At 45.4% G+C, this 20,833-nt stretch overlaps 1 protein-coding gene across 1 annotated transcript in view; it reads right to left on the bottom strand.

The window, feature by feature from the left end:
• LOC126198607 (protein groucho) overlaps positions 1-20,833 on the bottom strand; it is a 755,742-nt gene that overhangs the window by 649,025 nt on the left and 85,884 nt on the right. The gene's annotated exons all lie outside the window — the stretch shown is intronic.

The raw sequence follows: 20,833 nt of genomic DNA, 5'->3' as shown, positions 1-20,833 counted from the left end.
CACATGCTGACCCGTGGGAATACACCCTATTTTATTTTAAAGTACTCGCTGTCAAGTAAAGGAGATATCATTTTTAAAATACGCGTTAGTAATTCAGATTTAATGTTTTCCATTGCATTTTCTGAAGATCTGGTCGTAAAGTAAATACATATTATTAGGTCCGACAGAAAATAAAACTGCAACAATCACTTCAAATATAAAAATTTACGCATTACAGTTCTTCGAGTACCTCCAGTTCTCTTCATCAGTCCTCCTTCCTGCTGGGCAAGTCGCAGAGTTCGGAGGGGGGATTAGTGAACCCTTCCTCGGCCTTTTCTGGGCGCAAATTTCATTGGGTGCAATTTACTGGACACCCTTGAAAACAGAGCAATGGAGGCTTCCTAATTACGGAAGGAGTGCGACGAACGAAAATTCAAAGCATGACACAAATGTACGAACGGCACTGTAGGTCCTTTGCAAGGACCACGAGGTGGAGAAGCGGTTTAGGTAAAGACAGGTATCGTATGCCAAGGACGCGCGATCTGGAACGTCACACCGCATTACCGATACCATTGTCCAGCACGTGGATGCCCTCGTTATTGAAGACCTGCGAGTTACGGCGGGAGCCATTGCCGCACAAGTCGGATTGAGCGTCGACATAGCAACGGACATGCAGTCTCTCCATACATTTGCGCCATTCTTCGACGAATTTCCGCTTCCCGCACTCCTTACGCTGAAAGGAACTGCACTACATATATTTATTCTTCCTTTGAAGCTTCCCTGTAAGGAAACTCACGACATACCTTCGCCCTTCTTTTGAAGACTCCATTTCTGTGTTTTTGGCACTGCTAAGTGCAGTGGACGTTCGACGCCTGCACGTGCTCCCTCTATCGTCACGTCGGTGTGCGCCCACAGCGGCGGATCTCATCGCTCTTATACAGACCACACCTTCTACGCTAGGCAATGGTATTACGGTGTCTTCACCTCTTTTCATTCAAGAGCTTCCGGTTTGTTTTTTTTAATGGCCCTAATAGTTACAATACGCTGTACTATTTCTCACCTCCTCCCTCCCCCTCTTCGCCCCCCCCCCAAAAAAAAAAACATTTCATTGATACTAAGCAGGAAAGACGACTGTCAGATTTTAATACCGGGTGATCAAAAAGTCAGTATAAATATGAAAACTTAATAAACCACGGAATAATGTAGATAGAGAGGTAAAAATTGACACACATGCTTGGAATGACATGGGGTTTTATTAGGGAAAAAAAAGTTCACAAAATGTCCGACAGATGGCGCTGGACAGTCAGTGACTGCGCATGACAATCGTGTATAAAAGGAGTTTTAATGAGGGAGAGAATCAGATGCACCAGCAGTCGCAGCACGTCGACCTTGCCTGAAAAGGCGCTTTTAGTGAAGCTGTATTATCAGAATGGGGAATGTGCTAGTTCAGCGTTACAATCCTATCACCATAGGAAGGGGATTCGAACGGGTAAAGGTCCGTTGACAAATGCAGCTGTGGCGAGAATGATTTCGATGTTCGAAGCCACGGGTTGTTTAGACGATAGACCCCGTAGTGGCCGACTGAGCAGAAGGCGTAATGCTGCTGAGACAGTTCAGGAAGAAATGGAGACTGTAGCGGGTTCGTCTATGCACGGGGAAGTCAGCGCTCGTGCAGTCGCACATCGCACCGGCATTCCATATACTACTGTTTGGTTGGCACTTAGGCGTACCCTCCGATGCTATCCGTACAAAATCCATCGGCATCATTAACTGTTACCTGGCGATTTAGGGAAACGGAGGGCATTTGCGGTGTGGGCGTTTCAAAAGATGGCGGAAGATGACGATTGGTTGAGTAACGTGTTGTGGACCGACGAAGCTCATTTCACGCTCCGAGGGTCTGTCAACGCCCACAACTGCAGAATTTGGGCTACCGAAAATCCTAAAACTGTCGTGGAAATTCCATTACACGACGAGAAAGACACGGTATGGGTTGGATTTACCACCCCCATCTAGCGTTATCGGGTCTTTTTTCTTCGAGGAAATGCGTGATTCTGGTTTTGTAACTGCTACCGTGACGGGTGAGGTGCGCCGATATGTTACAGAATCGCATCATCCCCAGCCAGGCTGATAAACACATGTTGGAACGTACGATGTTTATGCAGGACGGCGCTCCACCCCATATTGCTAGACGCGTGAAAGATCTCTTGCGCGCGTCGTTTGATGATGATCGTGTGCTCAGCCGCCACTTTCGTCTGCTTGACCTCCCAGGTCCCCAGACCTCAGTCCGTGCGATTATTGGCTTTGGGGTTACCTGAAGTCGCAAGTGTATCGTGATCGACCGACATCTCTAGGGATGCTGAAAGACAACATCCGACGCCAATGCCTCACCATAACTCTGGACATGTTTTACAGTGCTGTTCACAACATTATTCCTCAACTACAGCTATTGTTGAGGAATAATGGTGGACATACTGAGTATTTCCTGTAAAGAACATCATCTTTGCTTTGTCTTACTTTGTTATGCTAATTATTGCTATTCTGATCAGATGAAGCGCCATCTGCCGAACATTATTTTAACTTTTGTATTTTTTTGGTTCTAATAATTCCGGCCGGTGTGGCCGTGCGGTTCTAGGCGTTTCAGTCTGGAACCGCGTGACCGCTACGGTCGCAGGTTCGAATCCTGCCTCGGGCATGGATATGTGTGATGTGCTTAAGTTGCTTAGGTTTAAGTAGTTCTAAGTTCCAGGGGACTGATGACCACAGATGTTAAGTCCCATAGTGATCAGAGCTATTTGAACCATTTTGTTCTAATAAAACCCCATGTCATTCCAAGCATGTGTGTCAATTTGTACCTCTCTATCTACATTATTCCGTGATTTATTCAGTTTTCAAATTTATACTGACTTTTTGATCACCCGGTAGATTACCGCCATAGTCATAAAGGAGAAAGTGTGTGGGAGGAAGTAATATGGTTCTTGGCTCTTCCTTCAAAGTTAGCTTTCCGCTGCAGTTTGTGCGTATTCATGTAACTGTCTCACGCTGTCTGTTCATATCGTTCAGGAAACGCAGAGAATTCTCAAATCATTATTTACTGGTCCCTCAGGTGCAGATGCAGGATTCCGTCCTTGGGGGGAGGGCGTCATTATTTCACTTATCTTGTGTAGTTCCTTACTCTCTAAACTGACTGTTTATGTCTCCTCTGTGTAGAAAGTCTGTATCTGCGGTCAAATATAAGGTATAATGTAGATTGACGAAAAGAGGGTAAAAATGCTGCTCATCTATGGAGAATGTCAGTTCGCAGAACAATAACTGCAATAATGTTGTCTTTTTTACAGTACGTTTAAATGTAGTGCCGTAGTGGAGTATATTTTTTATCGCTATGTAACATTTCCTCCTGCTCTTCGTTGATGCACATTCTACTTGCTCAGAAGGAACCCCTTGAGTGCGAGGTCGCAAAATCCTATGATGTTCAGGGCATTCGACGCCCCACGCTGCTAATGACAAAAGGGAGCGAGGACTGGACGTATCTAATGGTAAGCACAGCAAGTGGCTACGGAGCGTAGTTACAACTGCTTAGTCGACGAGTAATTCATGACGGTGCTACAGTGCTAGTGTTGTTGACACAAAGCAGAGCAGTGGCAACGATTGACAAAGGAAACGTTGGTTTATATCTACAAGAACTGTTCCCGAAGACGACATTTCGTCAGAAACGAACCAAGGAATTTCGCAGGAAGTGGCAGATGAAACATCAGTGTTTCTGCAAGATGAGTCAGTGGCAAGTGTGGTGTCGTACACGATGGACTGTGCGGACAATGTACATGAGAAGTGCAGTGATGACGATATGTGCTTAACAAATCAAACTTCATCATCCTTGTCGGACACGGAGCCACAAACCCCGTCTCCAGTGAAACATAGTAAAGGACAATCGTTGTCCAAGAAGTGGGTACTAAACATAATTACGTACATGGAAGATCATCCGCTATATATATATATATATATATATATAATTATGAACAGATTTCTAAAATGTCTGCAGTAATATGACCGTCTAGTTCATAAGAAAAACTACGAATATTCAAGGGAGGACAAGACGCACTCGTCACAAACACATATTTGCGCGTTTCGAGGATGCTCTATACAATTTACAGGATGTGCATGATAGTGACTTACTACGTGATGCACATCAAACTGCGCGCGACATAGATTACAATGATTTCAAGGGAAGCAATGGATGCTTGCATAGCTTCAAACAATGCTACAGAAGTGGAAGACCTAAGATAAAGGAATTTCAAACAAAGTGTTAACTTTACGATGCACGGAAAACTACGGAATCGGCCCAGAAATTTGTAGATGAGATAAACGAAGTTCTCTCGTCGTTCAGCAAACAATTTTGTTTGAATCCCGACCAATCGCGATTCGAAGAGAAAATGTGTATGAAAAGAATCCTGGAAATTAGAGGTACCAAGAGAGTTGTATCAAGATCATATAGGTTCAAATGGCTCTGAGCACTATGGGACTTAACAGCGGAGGTCATCAGTTCCCTAGAACTTAGAACTACTTAATCCTAACTAACCGAAGGACATCACACACATCCATGCCCGAGGCAGGATTCGAATCCGCGACCGTAGCGATCGCGCGGTTCCAGACTGAAGGGCCTAAAACCGCCCGGCCAAGATCATATAGCATTAATGCTTTAACGCTTGGGTATAAAATTATGCTGACTGTTAATCTGGATGCCAGATTGGCTTGAAAGTTATTTATTGTGCTGCGAGAAGTTGGAAGCGCTTTGTCCCCAACGATTGTTTCTCCTGTGCGTGATCTTGCAAGGGCAGTCAGGAGTATTTACGTCACCGCAAGCAAGAGTGTGAAAATGCGAGTAAGAGAACTGCAACTATGTTATGAGCACTGATTTTGGCCAGTGGCTGGTCAAAAGAACTTGCTTTGTATAAATATCATGCCCGTTTAGAGTAAGTTATCACGCCTGAAAAGTATGTGACATTGCAGTTCATACCGGCTGGAACCAGTGGACAAATTCAGCCTCTGAACCTTTGGATGTTTGTTTTTTCCGTGCCTATAAAATATATTATCGCATTATCAGCAACTAAGCCTTGAAGGATAGCCGGTTTTACGATAAGGTCCATGACAGACTGTTTCGCATTCGGTTGATTGCTGTCACACTCCACTGTTTGTTATCACCCCCTTGCGCCAATATATTTCTATATGCATTCTTCAAAAGTGCATACTTTGCTGAACGTCCTGCACGATTTGCACCTCCCAAAGAGTTCGCCTTCCATCTTGCTGATGCGAACCTTTGGCGTCACTGTGGCGCACTATTTTTCATGATACACGAGCCTAAAGATTCAACTTGCGACCTCACCCTCACGGGATTCCCTGTCAGACCTTCAACTGAAGGCGGAAGAAGAAATGCAAATGATAAACGGGTATTCATTGGACAAATATATTATACTAGAACTGACATAGGATTACATTTTCTCGCAATTTGGGTGCACGGATCCTGAGAAATCAGTACCCAGAACAACCACCTCTGGCCGTAATAACGGCCTTGATACGCCTGGGCATTGGGTCAAACAGAGCTTGGATGGCGTGTACAGGTACAGCTGCCCATGCAGCTTCAACACGATACCACAGTTCATCAAGAGTAGTGTCTGGCGTGTTGTGACGAGCTAGTTGCTCGGCCACCATTGACCAGACGTTTTCAGTTGGTGAGAGATCTGGAGAATGTGCTGGCCAGGGCAGCAGTCGAATATTTTCTGTATCCAGAAAGGCCCGTACAGGACCTGCAACATGCGGTCGTTCATTATCCTGCTGAAATGTAGGGCTTCGCAGGGATCGAATGAAGGGTAGAGCCACGGGTCGAAACACATCTGAAATGTAACGTCCACTGATCAAAGTGCCGTCAATGCGAACAAGAGGTGACCGAGACGTGTAACCAATGGCACCCCATACCATCACGCCGGGTGACACGCCAGTATGGCGATGACGAATACACGCTTCCAATGTGCGTTCACCGCGATGTCGCCAGACACGGATGCGGCCATCGTGATGCTGTAAACAGAACCTGGATTCATCCGATAAAATTACGTTTTGCTATTCGTGCACCGAGGTTCGTCGTTGAGTACACCATCGCAGGCGCTCCTGTCTGTGATGCAGCGTCAAGGGTAACCGCAGCCAAGGTCTCCGAGCTGATAGTCCATGCTGCTGCAAACGTCGTCGAACTGTTCGTGCAGATGGTTGTTGTCTTGCAAATTTCCCCATCTGTTGACTCATGGATCGAGACGTGCTGCACGATCCGTTACAGCCATGTGGATAAGACACCTGTCATCTCGACTGCTAGTGATAAGAAACCGTTGGGATCCAGCACGGCGTTCCATATTACCCTCCTGAACCCACCGATTCCATATTCTGCTAACAGTCATTGGATCTCGACCAACGCTAGTAGCAATGTCGCGATACGATAAATCGCTAACGCGATAGGCTACAATCCGACCTTTATCACAGTCGGAAACGTGATGGTACGCATTTCTCCTCCTTACACGAGGCATCACAACAACTTTTTACAAGGCAACGCCGGTCAACTGCTGTTTGTGTATGAGAAATCGGTTGGGAACTTTCCTATGTCCGCACGTTGTAGGTGTCGCCACCGGCGCCAACGTTGTGTGAATGCTGTGAGAAGCTAATCATTTGCATATCACAGCTTCTTCTTCCTGTCGGTTAAATTTCGCGTCTGTAACACGTCATCTTCGTGGTGTAGCAATTTTATTGGCCAGTAGTGCACATGGTGCTATTTAAAAAGGAGGCATTGCTCTTCATGTCTTCGTAACGAACAAAGGTACAAGAAATGTGTTAATGGTGGATATGTCCCTCTCGAAGCTAAGCAACATTTGCTTGATACATTTTTTTTTTATTTTTCTTCTGAGCAAAAAGTTATTTGCGGTGATTAAGATAAATAGTACACATTGTGTATACGGCGAGTGAATGCGTATGGAAGCGACTGCCAAACGGTGAGAGGCGCTCTGCAGAGGAAGGAGGAGGTTCAGGTAGTGGGCTGCGGCTGCTAATGGCCACTGGCAGGAAGTGGCGACGAGTGGGCGCCGCAGTATAGCTGCCAGCCACTGGCGCCGGAAACGTGCAGGCCACAGGCCGCGGCCTGCCGCCGCTTCCGGTCCGCGGCGCTGCGCTCGCCTCTGACTGCGCGGCGCCAGCACTGGCTCACTGTCCGTTCCCATCAAAAGCGTGCGTTAGTGTGTGTGTGTGTGTGTGTGTGTGTGTGTGAGAGAGAGAGAGAGAGAGAGAGAGAGAGAGAGAGAGAGAGAGAGAGAGAAAGAGAGAGAGGGGATATCAGGAATCTTTGCGAAATATTCAGGGTATTAAGAAAACGTTACTCTGTATCTTGAGACAAAAAACTTCAGTAAACATGGGCTTTAAAAGCTTGAGAGCTATGACCTCTTGTCGATCTTCTACATCTACATTTATACTCCGCAAGCCACCCAACGGTGTGTGGCGGAGGGCACTTTACGTGCCACTGTCATCACCTCCCTTTCCTGTTCCAGTCGCGTATGGTTCGCGGGAAGAACGACTGTCTGAAAGCCACCGTGCCCGCTCGAATCTCTCTAATTTTACATGCGTGATCTCTTCGGGAGGTGTAAGTAGGGGGAAGCAATATATTCGATACCTCATCCAGAAACGCACCCTCTCGAAACCTGGACAGCAAGCTACACCGCGATGCAGACCGCCTTTCTTGCAGAGTCTGCCACTTGAGTTTGCTAAACATCTCCGTAACGCTATCACGCTTACCAAATAAAACTATGACGAAACGCGCCGCTTTTCTTTGGATCTTCTCTATCTCCTCTGTCAACCCGACCTGGTACAGATCCCACGCTGATGAGCAATGCTCAAGTATAGGTCGAACGAGTGTTTTGTAAGCCACCTCCTTTGTTGATGGACTACATTTTCTAAGCACTCTCCCAATGAATCTCAACCTGGTACCCGCCTTACCAACAATTAATGTTATATGATCATTCCACTTCAAAATCGTTCCGCACGCATAATCCCAGATATTTTACAGAAGTAACTGCTACCAGTGTTTGTTCCGCTATCATATAATCATACAATAAAGGATCCTTCTTTCTATGTATTCGCAATACATTACATTTGTCTATGTTAAGGGACAGTTGCCACTCCCTGCACCAAGTGCCTATCCGCTGCAGATCTTCCTGTTTTTCGCTGCGATTTTCTAATGCTGCAACTTCACCGTATACTACAGCACCATCCGCGAAAAGCCGCATGGAATTTCCGACACAATCTACTACGTCAATTATATATATTTTGAAATGCAATGGTCCCATAACACCCCCCTGTGGCACGCCAGAAGTTACTTTAACGTCTGTAGACGTCTCTCCATTGAGAACAACATGCTGTGTTCTGTTTGCTAAAAACTGTTCAATCCAGCAACACAGCTGGTCAGATATTCCGTAGGCTCTTACCCTGTTTATCAGGCGACAGTGCGGAACTGTATCGAACGCCTTCCGGAAGTCAAGGAAAATGGCATCTACCTGGGAGCCTGTATCTAATAGTTTCTGGGTCTCATGAACAAATAAAGCGAGGTGGGTCTCAAACGATCGCTTCGATACTACAAAATACAGATCTTCTACTACAGGCTCTTTGTTATTAGGTACGAATAGAGAATGCAGTAGAGACGGCCGATGTGACCGAACGGTTCTAGGCGATTCAGTCTGGAACCGATCGAACGCTACGCTCGCAGGTTCGAATCCTGCCTCGTTATGGCTGTGTGTGGTGTCCTTAGGTTAGTTAGGTTTAAGTAGTTCTAAGTTCTAGGGGACTGATGACCTCAGATGTTAAGTCCCACAAAAAAAAAAAAAAAAAAAAAAAAAAAAATGCAGTAAACAAACGAGGACACATTCCTCTGCGACTGGTCATGGGCACTTGAAGAGGGAAGACTCAGTGCCGATTGTCAGTTCATGTATGACAGGAATTATGAGCGATGAACTAACAGTACCTCACGTAATACCAAACTAGCTGATTGTGTAAGGTATCTTCAATTCCTCCCAAACCACGTACTTGGTCTGCTAGAGCAGATACTGTTCCAACAACGTTGAATGCACGATGAAGCACCATCCCGTTTTCTCCGGAATATCCGATAACACTTACACAGACATTTAATGGGCAATGGATTGGTCGGGGAGGTCCAATACGTTGGCCAGCTCGTTCCCCCAATGTTGATCCCTTGGATTTTGGTTGTGGGGACGCTTTAAATATTTGCTGTTAATAACGTACTAACACTATAGGAACGCGTCATCAAAGCCTGCCAGCACATCGATGAGTTTTCCATGTCTCAGGATTATCCGTAGGCCCATGTCTCCCACCACCTTCCGCTAGTGCCTTGCGTCGACTTCGAAAAGACAGTTTTCGCTGTATGCGAGAGCCTTATTTCCTACAACTCGCCCAGGTCTACACGGTAGCGCCTTCTTTTTTCCCCCCAGAGGCACGCATTCTTACGTTAGTTCCCTCGCCGCCGTCGCGCTTCGTTGCGCTCTGCGTCTTGTGTTACAAACCCTGCGGCCATATAGGCTTTCAATTCCGTCGGAGAATGCCTGCAAAAATCTTCCACGCTTCGCACCTGCACCGTCCCAAATAGAGCGGTTACGCCCCTGCAGTGCAGAAAGTTTTATGGTGACTTCTTTGTACCTCTGTTGATGTTAAGTTGTCGTTTTGGTCTTCAATACGAAGGCTGGTCTGACGCAGCTTTCCAAGTTAGCCTTTTTATCCTCATCTCTGCTTAACAACAGCAACTTACATCCGTTCTTACATGCTTACTATATCCAGGCCTTGGTCTCCCACTATAATTTTTACCCTCCACACTTCCATTACCAAACTGACAATTCCTTGATGTCTCGGTATGTGTTATAGCAACCGACCCTTTCTTTTAGTCAAGTTGTGCCACGCCGCTGCACGGCCGTAGCAGTCACCGCGGTCCACGTCATTGCTTTCGGTTGATTTGGGAGAGGGGCCCAAACTGCGAGGTCATCGGTGCCATCGGATTAGGGAACGATGGGGAAGGAAGTCTGCCGTGCCCTTTCACAGGACCTATCCCGGCGTTTGCCTGAAGCGATTTAAAGAAGTCACGGAAAACCTGGATCAGGATGTCCGGACGCGGGTTTGAACCGTTGTCCTCCCGCATGTGAGTCCAGTGAGCTAGCCACTGGGCCACCTCGCTCGATCATAGCTGTCGCTGGTGGACAATATGTTATTCTTCGTGTTTTACGGTCCCTGTTAACACATGTCGAGTAAAAGAACATCTCACTAAACCAATTACAAACCGCTCGATCGAGTGGGCACGTAAAATTTTGCTTTAAAAGATTATTTTGTTTGTAACGGAACACAAACCAGCGCTTTCCGTCAATACTGAGCGTCGCATGAATGACGCGATGAGCAGTATTTATTTCGGCTGACACATTCCAGACCACAAAGGCTAACCAACTGACATTCTTCGCGAGGAAGGGACGGTGGACGGGCGACGGGCGACGGGGGACGGGGGATGGTACACAAAGCAACCAAATATCGAGAGTCTTCTGCCGAGGTTTTGTTTCTACTTTATATACAATATTTCGACGATCGACCCATCCGTCTTCTTCAGGTGCCCCGAGTATTGCTATTATGCTTACTCACTGCCTGGATTCCAACCATGCAGCTATAGTTGATGTAATACAATTACGGTATTTTAATTGTGAAAACGGTCCAGTGTATAAAAGGTCGAAATTCATCTACACGGAAAAAAGACTAAACAAGCATGTGAAGACGGCAGAGATCAGACTGGTATGCTTTTCCATACAGTGAAAAGGCTATTCCGGCCAATGTATTTCAGTGTCAAAACTCACAAGCATTTACCATTTTCCATCTTTTTGCACCCACACGCTTTCTGAAACCATGTAGCTAACTGCTGGCACGTCATCCAGAGGAGCCGCCTGTAACGCTTGTTAATGCTAGTTTCACATCTTCCGCGGATCATGAAGAACTTGGCTTTATTTCCTTTTGTATGTACAGACCATCCATAAAGAAACCAAGTTAACGCGTTCTCTACAATTCCGCATTAAAACATCAATTAAAGTAATAATATGACAGTGAAAATGGCCCCACGTCCAAGTGTAGACATTTCGAAAGACGCAGCATATCCGATCTTTATGGAAAACGCCAGCAATATTTGTTGATAACGCACTGCATAACCTGTGTTCTTACACAAGCAACAATAAGAGGTACAAATTTCACATTGTTGTGAATGGTACACCTTAACTTCTTACCTTTTGTTCTTTAACTATGGCAATAATACATCACAATTTGCTTACCTCTGGAGTGTGTTCTTCTGTTCTGTCAATAATGGAAGAGAGAAAAGCCTTAGTACAACGACATGCGGCAACACAGACAGACAACGTGCAACTGGTTCCGTGCACAGGGTTAGCTGATTAATAGCTCAGCTGAGCCATTTATGTTATAGATACATATCCTGTAACTGCCACATCATGTTTGTTTCAACTGGCAATTAAATATCGAGTTTCAAGAAAAACTGTCTGCACTTATAGGTGCTATATATTGTTTATTTTGACAAGACAGATACATGTACGAGTGACAGACAACTGATTTACGATACAGTGTTCCAAATGCTTGTCAGTTTCCTGCAATAAAGAAACAAAGTGCAAGAAAAATTTCTCGAATACTAAATTTTCTGCTAATATTTGAAGGGAAATATACCACGAAACAGATTCTAAAATTCTGATGTTACGCGGAGGAAGCAATCATTCTGGACTAGTTGCTCGGGTATGTATTTAATACAATCTTCTATTAGTCCATCTCCTGCTTGTCCCTCTTTCCTTTCCTCCTATGCCCCGTTTTTGTTCATCTCCTCCACCCCCTCTCTCTGTCCATCTTCTCCGCTCTCCACTCTCTCTGCCCACCTCTTCCTATTCTCTTTCTCTATCCATTTCCTTCTCCGCCCTCTCTCTGCCCATCTCCTCCTCTTTCCTTTCTCTTTCTATCTCCACAACTCCACTCGCTACCCATTTCCCCCTCCGCTACTTCTGTCCATCTCCTCCCTCTACTTGTATCGATACCCTCCTTCCCCCACGCTCATCATCCTCCTCTACCTCCCCTGGTTTCTCTTCATGTTATCATGCTCACCAACAGGATAATGCTGATTTTTATTCTTAAAATACTTCTTTTCTTATTGCAACTATTTGCCTACGAAAGTTAATTGAAATAGTTCCATGCGTTAAGGAAGAGATTTTTACCAGTGGCTTTGCCCGCATACGCACATGCCACATACAGGGTGTTTCAAAAATGACCGGTATATTTGAAACGGTAATAAAAACTAAACGAGCAGCGATAGAAATACACCGTTTGTTGCAATATGCTTGGGACAACGGTACATTTTCAGGCGGACAAACTTTCGAAATTACACTAGTTACAATTTTCAACAACAGATGGCGCTGCAAGTGATGTGAAAGATATAGAAGACAACGCAGTCTGTGGGTGCGCCATTCTGTACGTCGTCTTTCTGCTGTAAGCGTGTGCTGTTCACAACGTGCAAGTGTGCTGTGGACAACATGGTTTATTCCTTAGAACAGAGGATTTTTCTGGTGTTGGAATTCCACCGCCTAGAACACAGTGTTGTTGCAACAAGACGAAGTTTTCAACGGAGGTTTAATGTAACCAAAGGACCGAAAAGCGATACAATAAAGGATCTGTTTGAAAAATTTCAACGGACTGGGAACGTGACGGATGAACGTGCTGGAAAGGTAGGGCGACCGCGTGCGGCAACCACAGAGGCCAACGCGCAGCTAGTGCAGCAGGTGATGCAACAGCGGCCTCGGGTTTCCGTTCGCCGTGTTGCAGCTGCGGTCCAAATGACGCCAACGTCCACGTATCGTCTCATGCGCCAGAGTTTACACCTCTATCCATACAAAATTCAAACGCGGCAACCCCTCAGCGCCGCTACCATTGCTGCACGAGAGACATTCGCTAACGATATAGTGCACAGGATTGATGACGGCGATATGCATGTGGGCAGCATTTGGTTTACTGACGAAGCGTATTTTTACCTGGACGGCTTCGTCAATAAACAGAACTGGCGCATATGGGGAACCGAAAAGCCCCATGTTGCAGTCCCATCGTCCCTGCATCCTCAAAAAGTACTGGTCTGGGCCGCCATTTCTTGCAAAGGAATCATTGGCCCATTTTTCAGATCCGAAACGATTACTGCATCACGCTATCTGGACATTCTTCGTGAATTTGTGGCGGTACAAACTGCCTTAGACGACACTGCGAACACCTCGTGGTTTATGCAAGATGGTGCCCGGCCACATCCCATGGCCGACGTCTTTAATTTCCTGAATGAATATTTCGATGATCGTGTGATTGCTTTGGGCTATCCGAAACATACAGGAGGCGGCGTGGATTGGCCTCCCTATTCGCCAAACATGAACCCCTGTGACTTCTTTCTGTGGGGACACTTGAAAGACCAGGTGTACCGCCAGAATCCAGAAACAATTGAACAGCTGAAGCAGTACATCTCATCTGCATGTGAAGCCATTCCGCCAGACACGTTGTCAAAGGTTTCGGGTAATTTCATTCAGAGACTACGCCATATTATTGCTACGCATGGTGGATATGTGGAAAATATCGTACTATAGAGTTTCCCAGACCGCAGCGCCATCTGTTGTTGACAATTGTAACTACTGTAATTTCGAAAGTTTGTCTGCCTGAAAATGTACTGTTGTTCCAAGCATATTGCAACAAACGGTGTATTTCTATCGCTGCTCGTTTAGTTTTTATTACCGTTTCAAATATACCGGTCATTTTTGAAACACCCTGTATATTTCACATATTTCACCGATCTTTGTACACGTATTTCACCTGTCTGTCTAGCGAATTTCGCTCTACAGTTTCATTTTCACGCAGCTCAATGTTGTATCTCCTGAACTATGTGCTGTGTAATGATACAGTTTTGCAGGTACCTCCAGTGTTCTATGTGGCTACTGTTTACAAAATGTGTTGCGAACGGAATTGGTAGCAAAGAAGTAATAAATTAAAAAGTCATGCATGATGCGCAGTTTTTCACGCGCCTCAGTATCTGACGTCATATCTCCTGGGCTAGCTGCCATGCAACGATGTAATTTTTCTGGTTCATTCAGTGGCATATGCGTCACGAATACAGTTAGTAGTAAAGAAGTTAAAGAAATTAAAACGTCATGCTTCATGCGAAAGTTTTACTGCATGTACGAAAATGTAGTAAGCGACAAGCTTTTGTCCTTTCATCATTTTGTGGTGGTCGTCAGGAAGAACAAATTTGGTTTGAAATTATGTGTACAGTTTGTCGCCAGTCTATAACTGCCGTCATTCTCGCGTCGTGGGTTACAATGCTATTTCAGTCCCACTCCAATCCCTCTGTTAGGCGGGTGGTTCTTACCCCACACCGATTCTTTCCAGATTGTGATTTGTGTACGAAGTATGGTTGAAATTAGGACGGTGGTATAGGAATAGTTGTGGAACATTTCTGTTTATGAACTTCTAATGAAGTTGTGACGTCTCTTGCCGAGTTGATAGTTCTCTGCCTTAGTCACGGTTACAGACCATCGCTATGTTTATAATCTGAAATGAGTAAACAGTCCTTAATTACGTACAGTCTTGTGACAGCCAGAGCGACAGCACCAGCAGCAGCGAGTACTGTTTGTATAAAGCGTTTATTTTGCATTTTGTTTACGACCTTCCACTAAGGAAGGGATTCTATTAGTGTTTATCTGCTCTGCATAGTAACTAACAGTTCTTGATAAAACTTTACGTAGTTTTCGTGTTAGATTTCTTAGTGTTTTCTTGATCGTTTAGAACAGAAAGCGCCCTAAAACCGTCTTTTGTTTGTTTCGCGGCCGTTAGCCACTAGTCACTTGAATCAGCAGTTGTCTTGTGACAGCCAGAGCGACAGCACCAGCAGCAGCGAGTACTGTTTGTATAAAGCGTTTATTTTGCATTTTGTTTACGACCTTCCACTAAGGAAGGGATTCTATTTGTGTTTATCTGCTCTGCATAGAAACTAACAGTTCTTGATCGTTAGGAGAGAAATTTATTTTGTACTTATTTGCTGCGCTTAGCTTTTAAATAGTTTTTCTGGGAAAACCTAGCGTAGTTTTCGCGTCTCGTATTTCAGTGAGAGTTTCTTGATTATCAGAGTAGCTCATCAGAAGATTATCTTGGGAATTTGTCACCGTATAGAGTAGGGTAAACATAGTCATGTGTAGGGACTGTGGTTGTTGTGAGCGGACGCAAGGAGAATTGGCCACTCTTCGGGGGCAGGTGGAGGCTTTGTCTGTTAGGCTCATCGAGCTCGAGGCGCAGGCGTCGGCTCGTAGTGGCGTTGGGGCAACTGTGGTGAGACCTATGCCTACTTCGGTGGCCTTGGAATCACATGGAACCCCTGATGTCGCTGCGTCTTCCGGCAGTGAGCATCTTACCGGTCAGCCATCACTCCAGGGTGAATGGCGGACAGTGGTGGGCTCGCGCGTGCCTGGCCGAAAGGCGAAGGTGGGATCTGGCCGCGTGGCAGCTGCCTTACCCCTTTCCAACAGGTACGGGGTGCTTCCTAGTGGTGATGACATCGTTTCCGAGCCACCACAGGATGCCTCGCCTGTTGGGCCAGTGGCCGATTCTCCGGCAAGGTCCCGACAGTCACAGAGGGCGGGCCTATTAGTTATAGGGAGCTCCAACGTTAGGCGGGTTATGGAGCCCCTCAGGAAAATAGCGGGTAGATCGGGGAAGAATGCCAGTGTGCACTCGGTGTGCTTGCCGGGGGGTCTCGTCCGTAATGTGGAGGAGGCCCTTCCGGCAGCTATTGAACGCACTGGGTGTGACCGGCTGCAGATAGTAGCACATGTCGGAACGAATGACGCCTGCCGCTTGGGTTCTGAGGCCATCCTTGGTTCCTTCCGGCGGCTGGCCGATTTGGTGAAGACAACCAGCATCGCACGCGGAGTGCAAGCTGAGCTTAATATCTGCAGCATAGTGCCCAGAGTCGATCGCGGTCCTCTGGTTTGGAGCCGTGTGGAGGGTCTAAACCAGAGGCTCAGACGACTCTGCGACTATAATGGTTGCAAATTCATCGACCTCCGTTATTGGGTGGAGAACTGTAGGGCCCCCCTAGACAGGTCAGGCGTGCACTACACACCGGAAGCAGCTACTAGGGTAGCAGAGTACGTGTGGCGTGCACACGGGGGTTTTTTAGGTTAGAGGGACCCCCCCCCCCCCTTGGGCGAAACGATAAAATACCTGACGGCTTACCAGAGAGAACATCAGCATCGTTGATAAAGAACGTCCGTCCTCAGAGACCAAAAACAGGAAAAGTTAACGTAATATTGGTAAACTGCAGGAGTATCCAGGGCAAGGTGCCTGAATTAGTATCGCTTATTGAAGGAAATAGTGCGCATATAGTATTAGGAACGGAAAGTTGGTTAAAACCGGAAGTGAACAGTAACGAAATCCTAGACACAGAATGGAATATATACCGCAAGGATAGGATAAACGCCAATGGTGGAGGAGTATTTATAGCAGTAAAGAATTCAATAATATCCAGTGAAGTTATTAGCGAATGCGAATGTGAAATAATCTGGGTTAAGTTAAGTATCAAAGGTGGGTCAGATATGATAGTCGGATGCTTCTATAGACCACCTGCATCAGCAACCGTAGTAGTTGAGCGCCTCAGAGAGAACCTGCAGAACGTCGTGAAGAAGTTTCGTGATCATACTATTGTAATAGGGGGAGACTTCAATCTACCAGGTATAGAATGGGATAGTCACACAATCAGAACTGGAGCCAGGGACAGAGACTCTTGTGACATTATCCTGACTGCCTTGTCCGAGAATTACTTCGAGCAGATAGTTAGAGAACCAACTCGTGAAGCTAACGTTTTAGACCTCATAGCAACAAATAGACCGGAACTTTTCGACACCGTGAATGTAGAAGAGGGTATCAGTGATCATAAGTCAGTGGTTGCATCAATGACTACAAGTGTAATAAGAAATGCCAAGAAAGGAAGGAAAATATATTTGCTTAACAAGAGTGATAGGGCACAAATCGCAGAATATCTGAGTGACCACCATCAAACGTTCATTTCTGAGGAAGAGGATGTGGAACAAAAATGGAAAAAATTCAGAAACATCGTCCAGTACGCCTTAGATAAGTTCGTACCGACTAAGGTCCAAAGCGAGGGGAAAGATCCACCGTGGTATAACAATCATGTACGAAAGGTACTACGGAAACAAAGAAAGCTTCATCATAGGTTTAAGAGTAGTCGAATCATAGCTGATAAGGAAAAGCTGAACGAAGCGAAAAAGAGCGTAAAGAGAGCAATGAGAGAAGCATTCAACGAATTCGAACATAAAACATTGGCAAACAATCTAAACAAGAACCCTAAAAAGTTTTGGTCATATGTAAAATCGGTAAGCGGATCTAAATCCCCTATTCAGTCACTCGTTGACCACGATGGCACCGAAACAGAGGACGACCGAAGAAAGGCAGAAATACTGAATTCAGTGTTCCGAAACTGTTTCACTGCGGAAAATCGTAACACGGTCCCTGAATTCAGCCGTCGCACGGACGCCAAAATAGAAAATATTGAAATAAACGATATCGGAATTGAAAAACAACTGCTATCACTTAGTAGCGGAAAAGCATCCGGACCAGACGAGATACCCGTAAGATTCTACAGTGATTATGCTAAAGAGCTTGCCCCCTTTCTATCAGCAATTTATCGTAGATCTCTGGAAGAACGTAAAGTACCTAGCGACTGGAAGAAAGCGCAGGTCGTTCCCATTTTCAAGAAGGGTCATAAATCAGATGCGAATAATTATAGGCCTATTTCGCTTACGTCAATCTGTTGTAGAATAATGGAACATGTTTTATGTTCTCGTATTATGACGTTCTTAGATAATACAAATCTCCTTCATCATAACCAACATGGATTCCGCAAACAGAGATCATGTGAAACTCAGCTCGCCCTATTTGTCCAAGAAATTCACAGTGCCGTAGACACTGGCGAGCAGATTGATGCCGTATTCCTGGACTTCAGGAAGGCATTTGATACGGTTCCGCACTTAAGTTTAGTGAAAAAAATACGAGCTTACGGAATATCGGACCAGGTTTGTGATTGGATTCAGGATTTCCTAGAAGAAAGAACACAACATGTCATTCTTAACGGTTCAAAATCTGCAGATGTAGAGGTAATTTCGGGAGTACCGCAAGGAAGCGTGATAGGACCTTTATTGTTTACAATATACATAAATGACTTAGTTGACAACATCGGTAGCTCCGTGAGGCTATTTGCAGATGACACGGTTGTCTACAAGAAAGTAGCAACATCAGAAGACTCGTACGTACTCCAGGAAGACCTGCAGAGGATTAATGAATGGTGCGACAGCTGGCAGCTTTCCCTAAACGTAGATAAATGTAATATAATGCGCATACATAGGGGCAGAAATCCATTCCAGTACGATTATGCCATAGGTGGTAAATCATTGGAAGCGGTAACGACCGTAAAATACTTAGGAGTTACTATCCGGAGCGATCTGAAGTGGAATGATCACATAAAACAAATAGTGGGAAAAGCAGGCGCCAGGTTGAGATTCATAGGAAGAATTCTAAGAAAATGTGACTCATCGACGAAAGAAGTAGCTTACAAAACGCTTGTTCGTCCGATTCTTGAGTATTGCTCATCAGTATGGGACCCTTACCAGGTTGGATTAATAGAAGAGATAGACATGATCCAGCGAAAAGCAGCGCGATTCGTCATGGGGACATTTAGTCAGCGCGAGAGCGTTACGGAGATGCTGAACAAGCTCCAGTGGCGGACACTTCAAGAAAGGCGTTACGCAATACGGAGAGGTTTATTATCGAAATTACGAGAGAGCACATTCCGGGAAGAGATGGGCAACATATTACTACCGCCCACATATATCTCGCGTAATGATCACAACGAAAAGATCCGAGAAATTAGAGCAAATACGGAGACTTACAAGCAGTCGTTCTTCCCACGCACAATTCGTGAATGGAACAGGGAAGGGGGGATCAGATAGTGGTACAATAAGTACCCTCCGCCACACACCGTAAGGTGGCTCGCGGAGTATAGATGTAGATGTAGATGAAATATTTGGCCAAACTTGAAGACTGCGGGAGCTGCCGAGACATCTGTATGCATCCTGCAGTTCTGGACTGAGATACCAGCGTTGTACCGAACATGGAGGTAGCACAGAGATCACGTCCCGTACTTCAAAGTGGCGTGTGTGTCGGAGTTTCCGCGGCGCCATCTACACGTGAGCCATGGCGTCACCAGGAATACAAGCAGTCGGACAGAAGGCCGCTGCGGCCGCGACAATTAACCCGGCTGTGAACCGCGACCCGGCCGGCCGTTGCCACGGACGCGCGAGGGGCGCACCTACCCCCCCCCCCCCCCGCCATGGGCGGCCAGGCGAGCGCATTAATTGTGGGCGTGAGTGCGCCGTTGCCGTTGCGCCTGATTGCTCGTAATTGAAGCGACCGGTGGACGGCGCCCCAACGGACGTGCCTACGCCCAGCCAAGATGGCCCAGCCGCTCAGTCTTGCCTCTCAGCACGTCCCAGCTAAGCTCCGTAAGGCTCCCAATGGCCTAACTAGTTTGTTCAAAATTACTTCGGGATTGATACTTTCGCAAGGAACACGTGGAGGCGCGGAACAGAGGTGCTACGTCCCGCACACAGCCTAAGCGAATGAGGGCGACACTGAAAATTTCTAGAAAATCAAACATGGTTTAGTTTTTTAAAAATGTAGATGATTTTATTGTTTCTCAAAATACTCCCATTTAACATCATTACATTTGTTTATTCAATGAAACCAGTACATACAAATATCACACAAATAACTGCGGTACATCAACACATAAAAAACTTCTCTGTGTCGATTATTCAAAAACAGTCTTAATCGCATTTATTATTATTATACCGCCAACCGGTTTCAACCCGACGTAGGGGTCATCTGGGCGTTTACACTGTGAAATTATAGATATCCGTTAGAGCGACTCCATTACACAACAGCTAAAATTACGTAAATTTAAAATATGTTACCCATTGGTCGAATGCTGGTGGTGTCACTCCTGTCTACATAACGGCAGGAAACTATGCGAGACTAACCCTTCGTATGGGCTTAAATAGCGTGCTGAGGTCATGTGAATAGACGGCAACACCCCCAGCGGCGATCAAAGGCTTTAAATACAGTTTATTATATGTAATTACTAGTCACCTTGGTTTAACATAAATTTAAGTGACAGTAACAGAAAACGGAACTATTCCATTTAGAAAGAGTTACAATTATAGCGTTAATTATAAAATAATAACAAATGTTCCGTAGTCAACTCGTAAAATTCGTAAAAGTATTACATTATGTGCCATAATAAAAAGTAAAACAATTCGTGACATACAAAAACTGGTGTCGCCTGTATTATATCTATTCGTACATTTACGTACAAAATATTTGAGTCAATTTACTAAAACGGCTAATATGGACGGACTACAGAGCCCTCTACTCCTTGTGGTGAGGACGCCGTTGCCATGGATTATAAAGCGTATATCAGGCGCACTCTAGTATGTGTGTAAACGCCCATACGATGACCACTACGTCGGGTTGAAACCGGTTGGTGGTATAATAATAATAATAATAATAATAATAATAATAATAAATGTGATTAAGACTGTTTTTGAATACTTGATTAATCATACTAATCGCTGCTTCATCTCCACAACCATGTTGT

The sequence above is a fragment of the Schistocerca nitens genome, chromosome 8, assembly GCF_023898315.1.
Source record: "Schistocerca nitens isolate TAMUIC-IGC-003100 chromosome 8, iqSchNite1.1, whole genome shotgun sequence".
NCBI lineage: Eukaryota > Metazoa > Arthropoda > Insecta > Orthoptera > Acrididae > Schistocerca > Schistocerca nitens.
The sequence above is the reverse complement of the archived record's forward strand: the minus strand, read 5'-3'. Positions and strand labels throughout refer to the sequence as shown.